This window comes from Pimephales promelas, assembly GCF_988280905.1.
Source record: "Pimephales promelas chromosome 3 unlocalized genomic scaffold, fPimPro1.hap1.1 SUPER_3_unloc_1, whole genome shotgun sequence".
NCBI lineage: Eukaryota > Metazoa > Chordata > Actinopteri > Cypriniformes > Leuciscidae > Pimephales > Pimephales promelas.
This window is the reverse complement of record NW_028297295.1, coordinates 30,001-35,000: the sequence shown is the minus strand read 5'-3', so window position 1 is coordinate 35,000 and position 5,000 is coordinate 30,001. Positions and strand designations below refer to the sequence as shown.

At 46.7% G+C, this 5,000-nt stretch overlaps 23 non-coding genes across 23 annotated transcripts in view; all 23 read left to right on the top strand.

The window, feature by feature from the left end:
* Nucleotides 1–83: 83 nt before the first annotated feature.
* On the top strand, nucleotides 84–202 carry LOC148962189 (5S ribosomal RNA). Its single transcript, XR_016152220.1, has one exon. It is a non-coding gene; the product is annotated as a 5S ribosomal RNA (ribosomal RNA).
* Nucleotides 203–294: 92 nt separating this feature from the next.
* On the top strand, nucleotides 295–413 carry LOC148962188 (5S ribosomal RNA). The gene has a single exon (XR_016153182.1). It is a non-coding gene; the product is annotated as a 5S ribosomal RNA (ribosomal RNA).
* A 92-nt stretch (nucleotides 414–505) lies between these two features.
* Nucleotides 506–624, top strand: LOC148962187 (5S ribosomal RNA). Its single transcript, XR_016152209.1, has one exon. It is a non-coding gene; the product is annotated as a 5S ribosomal RNA (ribosomal RNA).
* Nucleotides 625–716: 92 nt separating this feature from the next.
* On the top strand, nucleotides 717–835 carry LOC148962186 (5S ribosomal RNA). The gene has a single exon (XR_016152198.1). It is a non-coding gene; the product is annotated as a 5S ribosomal RNA (ribosomal RNA).
* A 92-nt stretch (nucleotides 836–927) lies between these two features.
* Nucleotides 928–1,046, top strand: LOC148962185 (5S ribosomal RNA). Its single transcript, XR_016152186.1, has one exon. It is a non-coding gene; the product is annotated as a 5S ribosomal RNA (ribosomal RNA).
* Nucleotides 1,047–1,138: 92 nt separating this feature from the next.
* LOC148962184 (5S ribosomal RNA) lies at nucleotides 1,139–1,257 on the top strand. Its single transcript, XR_016152175.1, has one exon. It is a non-coding gene; the product is annotated as a 5S ribosomal RNA (ribosomal RNA).
* Nucleotides 1,258–1,349: 92 nt separating this feature from the next.
* LOC148962183 (5S ribosomal RNA) lies at nucleotides 1,350–1,468 on the top strand. Its single transcript, XR_016152163.1, has one exon. It is a non-coding gene; the product is annotated as a 5S ribosomal RNA (ribosomal RNA).
* Nucleotides 1,469–1,560: 92 nt separating this feature from the next.
* LOC148962182 (5S ribosomal RNA) lies at nucleotides 1,561–1,679 on the top strand. The gene has a single exon (XR_016152152.1). It is a non-coding gene; the product is annotated as a 5S ribosomal RNA (ribosomal RNA).
* Nucleotides 1,680–1,771: 92 nt separating this feature from the next.
* Nucleotides 1,772–1,890, top strand: LOC148962181 (5S ribosomal RNA). The gene has a single exon (XR_016152141.1). It is a non-coding gene; the product is annotated as a 5S ribosomal RNA (ribosomal RNA).
* A 92-nt stretch (nucleotides 1,891–1,982) lies between these two features.
* On the top strand, nucleotides 1,983–2,101 carry LOC148962180 (5S ribosomal RNA). Its single transcript, XR_016152130.1, has one exon. It is a non-coding gene; the product is annotated as a 5S ribosomal RNA (ribosomal RNA).
* Nucleotides 2,102–2,270: 169 nt separating this feature from the next.
* On the top strand, nucleotides 2,271–2,389 carry LOC148962179 (5S ribosomal RNA). The gene has a single exon (XR_016152119.1). It is a non-coding gene; the product is annotated as a 5S ribosomal RNA (ribosomal RNA).
* A 92-nt stretch (nucleotides 2,390–2,481) lies between these two features.
* LOC148962178 (5S ribosomal RNA) lies at nucleotides 2,482–2,600 on the top strand. The gene has a single exon (XR_016152108.1). It is a non-coding gene; the product is annotated as a 5S ribosomal RNA (ribosomal RNA).
* Nucleotides 2,601–2,692: 92 nt separating this feature from the next.
* LOC148962177 (5S ribosomal RNA) lies at nucleotides 2,693–2,811 on the top strand. Its single transcript, XR_016152097.1, has one exon. It is a non-coding gene; the product is annotated as a 5S ribosomal RNA (ribosomal RNA).
* Nucleotides 2,812–2,903: 92 nt separating this feature from the next.
* Nucleotides 2,904–3,022, top strand: LOC148962176 (5S ribosomal RNA). The gene has a single exon (XR_016152086.1). It is a non-coding gene; the product is annotated as a 5S ribosomal RNA (ribosomal RNA).
* A 173-nt stretch (nucleotides 3,023–3,195) lies between these two features.
* Nucleotides 3,196–3,314, top strand: LOC148962175 (5S ribosomal RNA). Its single transcript, XR_016152074.1, has one exon. It is a non-coding gene; the product is annotated as a 5S ribosomal RNA (ribosomal RNA).
* Nucleotides 3,315–3,406: 92 nt separating this feature from the next.
* LOC148962174 (5S ribosomal RNA) lies at nucleotides 3,407–3,525 on the top strand. The gene has a single exon (XR_016152063.1). It is a non-coding gene; the product is annotated as a 5S ribosomal RNA (ribosomal RNA).
* A 92-nt stretch (nucleotides 3,526–3,617) lies between these two features.
* Nucleotides 3,618–3,736, top strand: LOC148962173 (5S ribosomal RNA). The gene has a single exon (XR_016152052.1). It is a non-coding gene; the product is annotated as a 5S ribosomal RNA (ribosomal RNA).
* Nucleotides 3,737–3,828: 92 nt separating this feature from the next.
* LOC148962172 (5S ribosomal RNA) lies at nucleotides 3,829–3,947 on the top strand. Its single transcript, XR_016152041.1, has one exon. It is a non-coding gene; the product is annotated as a 5S ribosomal RNA (ribosomal RNA).
* A 170-nt stretch (nucleotides 3,948–4,117) lies between these two features.
* On the top strand, nucleotides 4,118–4,236 carry LOC148962171 (5S ribosomal RNA). The gene has a single exon (XR_016152030.1). It is a non-coding gene; the product is annotated as a 5S ribosomal RNA (ribosomal RNA).
* A 92-nt stretch (nucleotides 4,237–4,328) lies between these two features.
* Nucleotides 4,329–4,447, top strand: LOC148962170 (5S ribosomal RNA). Its single transcript, XR_016152019.1, has one exon. It is a non-coding gene; the product is annotated as a 5S ribosomal RNA (ribosomal RNA).
* A 92-nt stretch (nucleotides 4,448–4,539) lies between these two features.
* On the top strand, nucleotides 4,540–4,658 carry LOC148962169 (5S ribosomal RNA). The gene has a single exon (XR_016152008.1). It is a non-coding gene; the product is annotated as a 5S ribosomal RNA (ribosomal RNA).
* A 92-nt stretch (nucleotides 4,659–4,750) lies between these two features.
* LOC148962168 (5S ribosomal RNA) lies at nucleotides 4,751–4,869 on the top strand. The gene has a single exon (XR_016151997.1). It is a non-coding gene; the product is annotated as a 5S ribosomal RNA (ribosomal RNA).
* Nucleotides 4,870–4,961: 92 nt separating this feature from the next.
* LOC148962167 (5S ribosomal RNA) overlaps nucleotides 4,962–5,000 on the top strand; it is a 119-nt gene continuing 80 nt past the window's right edge. Inside the window, exon 1 of the ribosomal RNA XR_016151986.1 lies at nucleotides 4,962–5,000. This exon is cut by the window's right edge and continues 80 nt beyond it. This is a non-coding gene — a ribosomal RNA (5S ribosomal RNA).

Here is a 5,000-nt window from a genome sequence, read left to right as displayed (position 1 = left end):
AAATCGTCTCTGAGTTTCTTCAGAAAGCCTGAAAGAGTCTCTTTTTTTTTTCTTCAAATAGCCCAATTTTGGCAGCAGATTTCGCTTACGGCCATACCACCTTGAGAACGCCCGAACTCGTCTGATCTCGGAAGCTAAGCAGGGTCGGGCCTGGTTAGTACTTGGATGGGAGACCGCCTGGGAATACCAGGTGCTGTAAGCTTTATTGTTGGATGGGAGACCTAGTAAGCTTTATATGGTTTACTACCCTAATGTTCTAACCATTCAAATAGCCCAATTTTGGCAGCAGATTTTGCTTATGGCCATACCACCTTGAGAACGCCCGAACTCGTCTGATCTCGGAAGCTAAGCAGGGTCGGGCCTGGTTAGTACTTGGATGGGAGACCGCCTGGGAATACCAGGTGCTGTAAGCTTTATTGTTGGATGGGAGACCTAGTAAGCTTTATATGGTTTACTACCCTAATGTTCTAACCATTCAAAAAGCCCAATTTTGGCAGCAGATTTTGCTTACGGCCATACCACCTTGAGAACGCCCGAACTCGTCTGATCTCGGAAGCTAAGCAGGGTCGGGCCTGGTTAGTACTTGGATGGGAGACCGCCTGGGAATACCAGGTGCTGTAAGCTTTATTGTTGGATGGGAGACCTAGTAAGCTTTATATGGTTTACTACCCTAATGTTCTAACCATTCAAAAAGCCCAATTTTGGCAGCAGATTTCGCTTACGGCCATACCACCTTGAGAACGCCCGAACTCGTCTGATCTCGGAAGCTAAGCAGGGTCGGGCCTGGTTAGTACTTGGATGGGAGACCGCCTGGGAATACCAGGTGCTGTAAGCTTTATTGTTGGATGGGAGACCTAGTAAGCTTTATATGGTTTACTACCCTAATGTTCTAACCATTCAAATAGCCCAATTTTGGCAGCAGATTTGGCTTACGGCCATACCACCTTGAGAACGCCCGAACTCGTCTGATCTCGGAAGCTAAGCAGGGTCGGGCCTGGTTAGTACTTGGATGGGAGACCGCCTGGGAATACCAGGTGCTGTAAGCTTTATTGTTGGATGGGAGACCTAGTAAGCTTTATATGGTTTACTACCCTAATGTTCTAACCATTCAAAAAGCCCAATTTTGGCAGCAGATTTTGCTTACGGCCATACCACCTTGAGAACGCCCGAACTCGTCTGATCTCGGAAGCTAAGCAGGGTCGGGCCTGGTTAGTACTTGGATGGGAGACCGCCTGGGAATACCAGGTGCTGTAAGCTTTATTGTTGGATGGGAGACCTAGTAAGCTTTATATGGTTTACTACCCTAATGTTCTAACCATTCAAAAAGCCCAATTTTGGCAGCAGATTTTGCTTACGGCCATACCACCTTGAGAACGCCCGAACTCGTCTGATCTCGGAAGCTAAGCAGGGTCGGGCCTGGTTAGTACTTGGATGGGAGACCGCCTGGGAATACCAGGTGCTGTAAGCTTTATTGTTGGATGGGAGACCTAGTAAGCTTTATATGGTTTACTACCCTAATGTTCTAACCATTCAAATAGCCCAATTTTGGCAGCAGATTTCGCTTACGGCCATACCACCTTGAGAACGCCCGAACTCGTCTGATCTCGGAAGCTAAGCAGGGTCGGGCCTGGTTAGTACTTGGATGGGAGACCGCCTGGGAATACCAGGTGCTGTAAGCTTTATTGTTGGATGGGAGACCTAGTAAGCTTTATATGGTTTACTACTCTAATGTTCTAACCATTCAAATAGCCCAATTTTGGCAGCAGATTTTGCTTACGGCCATACCACCTTGAGAACGCCCGAACTCGTCTGATCTCGGAAGCTAAGCAGGGTCGGGCCTGGTTAGTACTTGGATGGGAGACCGCCTGGGAATACCAGGTGCTGTAAGCTTTATTGTTGGATGGGAGACCTAGTAAGCTTTATATGGTTTACTACCCTAATGTTCTAACCATTCAAATAGCCCAATTTTGGCAGCAGATTTTGCTTACGGCCATACCACCTTGAGAACGCCCGAACTCGTCTGATCTCGGAAGCTAAGCAGGGTCGGGCCTGGTTAGTACTTGGATGGGAGACCGCCTGGGAATACCAGGTGCTGTAAGCTTTATTGTTTAAAAAAAAAAAAAAAAAAAGAGTCAATGAAATGGTTCAAAAATCCTAAATTGTCTTTTTTCCCCCTCAAAATGCCTGAAATCGTCTCTGAGTTTCTTCAGAAAGCCTGAAAGAGTCTCTTTTTTTTTTCTTCAAATAGCCCAATTTTGGCAGCAGATTTCGCTTACGGCCATACCACCTTGAGAACGCCCGAACTCGTCTGATCTCGGAAGCTAAGCAGGGTCGGGCCTGGTTAGTACTTGGATGGGAGACCGCCTGGGAATACCAGGTGCTGTAAGCTTTATTGTTGGATGGGAGACCTAGTAAGCTTTATATGGTTTACTACCCTAATGTTCTAACCATTCAAATAGCCCAATTTTGGCAGCAGATTTTGCTTACGGCCATACCACCTTGAGAACGCCCGAACTCGTCTGATCTCGGAAGCTAAGCAGGGTCGGGCCTGGTTAGTACTTGGATGGGAGACCGCCTGGGAATACCAGGTGCTGTAAGCTTTATTGTTGGATGGGAGACCTAGTAAGCTTTATATGGTTTACTACCCTAATGTTCTAACCATTCAAAAAGCCCAATTTTGGCAGCAGATTTTGCTTACGGCCATACCACCTTGAGAACGCCCGAACTCGTCTGATCTCGGAAGCTAAGCAGGGTCGGGCCTGGTTAGTACTTGGATGGGAGACCGCCTGGGAATACCAGGTGCTGTAAGCTTTATTGTTGGATGGGAGACCTAGTAAGCTTTATATGGTTTACTACCCTAATGTTCTAACCATTCAAAAAGCCCAATTTTGGCAGCAGATTTTGCTTACGGCCATACCACCTTGAGAACGCCCGAACTCGTCTGATCTCGGAAGCTAAGCAGGGTCGGGCCTGGTTAGTACTTGGATGGGAGACCGCCTGGGAATACCAGGTGCTGTAAGCTTTATTGTTTAAAAAAAAAAAAAAAAAAAAAAAGAGTCAATGAAATGGTTCAAAAATCCTAAATTGTCTTTTTTCCCCCTCAAAATGCCTGAAATCGTCTCTGAGTTTCTTCAGAAAGCCTGAAAGAGTCTCTTTTTTTTTTCTTCAAATAGCCCAATTTTGGCAGCAGATTTCGCTTACGGCCATACCACCTTGAGAACGCCCGAACTCGTCTGATCTCGGAAGCTAAGCAGGGTCGGGCCTGGTTAGTACTTGGATGGGAGACCGCCTGGGAATACCAGGTGCTGTAAGCTTTATTGTTGGATGGGAGACCTAGTAAGCTTTATATGGTTTACTACCCTAATGTTCTAACCATTCAAATAGTCCAATTTTGGCAGCAGATTTCGCTTACGGCCATACCACCTTGAGAACGCCCGAACTCGTCTGATCTCGGAAGCTAAGCAGGGTCGGGCCTGGTTAGTACTTGGATGGGAGACCGCCTGGGAATACCAGGTGCTGTAAGCTTTATTGTTGGATGGGAGACCTAGTAAGCTTTAGATGGTTTACTACCCTAATGTTCTAACCATTCAAAAAGCCCAATTTTGGCAGCAGATTTTGCTTACGGCCATACCACCTTGAGAACGCCCGAACTCGTCTGATCTCGGAAGCTAAGCAGGGTCGGGCCTGGTTAGTACTTGGATGGGAGACCGCCTGGGAATACCAGGTGCTGTAAGCTTTATTGTTGGATGGGAGACCTAGTAAGCTTTATATGGTTTACTACCCTAATGTTCTAACCATTCAAAAAGCCCAATTTTGGCAGCAGATTTTGCTTACGGCCATACCACCTTGAGAACGCCCGAACTCGTCTGATCTCGGAAGCTAAGCAGGGTCGGGCCTGGTTAGTACTTGGATGGGAGACCGCCTGGGAATACCAGGTGCTGTAAGCTTTATTGTTTAAAAAAAAAAAAAAAAAAAAAGAGTCAATGAAATTGTTCAAAAATCCTAAATTGTCTTTTTTCCCCCTCAAAATGCCTGAAATCGTCTCTGAGTTTCTTCAGAAAGCCTGAAAGAGTCTCTTTTTTTTTCTTCAAATAGCCCAATTTTGGCAGCAGATTTCGCTTACGGCCATACCACCTTGAGAACGCCCGAACTCGTCTGATCTCGGAAGCTAAGCAGGGTCGGGCCTGGTTAGTACTTGGATGGGAGACCGCCTGGGAATACCAGGTGCTGTAAGCTTTATTGTTGGATGGGAGACCTAGTAAGCTTTATATGGTTTACTACCCTAATGTTCTAACCATTCAAATAGCCCAATTTTGGCAGCAGATTTTGCTTACGGCCATACCACCTTGAGAACGCCCGAACTCGTCTGATCTCGGAAGCTAAGCAGGGTCGGGCCTGGTTAGTACTTGGATGGGAGACCGCCTGGGAATACCAGGTGCTGTAAGCTTTATTGTTGGATGGGAGACCTAGTAAGCTTTATATGGTTTACTACCCTAATGTTCTAACCATTCAAATAGCCCAATTTTGGCAGCAGATTTTGCTTACGGCCATACCACCTTGAGAACGCCCGAACTCGTCTGATCTCGGAAGCTAAGCAGGGTCGGGCCTGGTTAGTACTTGGATGGGAGACCGCCTGGGAATACCAGGTGCTGTAAGCTTTATTGTTGGATGGGAGACCTAGTAAGCTTTATATGGTTTACTACCCTAATGTTCTAACCATTCAAATAGCCCAATTTTGGCAGCAGATTTTGCTTACGGCCATACCACCTTGAGAACGCCCGAACTCGTCTGATCTCGGAAGCTAAGCAGGGTCGGGCCTGGTTAGTACTTGGATGGGAGACCGCCTGGGAATACCAGGTGCTGTAAGCTTTATTGTTGGATGGGAGACCTAGTAAGCTTTATATGGTTTACTACCCTAATGTTCTAACCATTCAAATAGCCCAATTTTGGCAGCAGATTTTGCTTACGGCCATACCACCTTGAGAACGCCCGAACTCGTC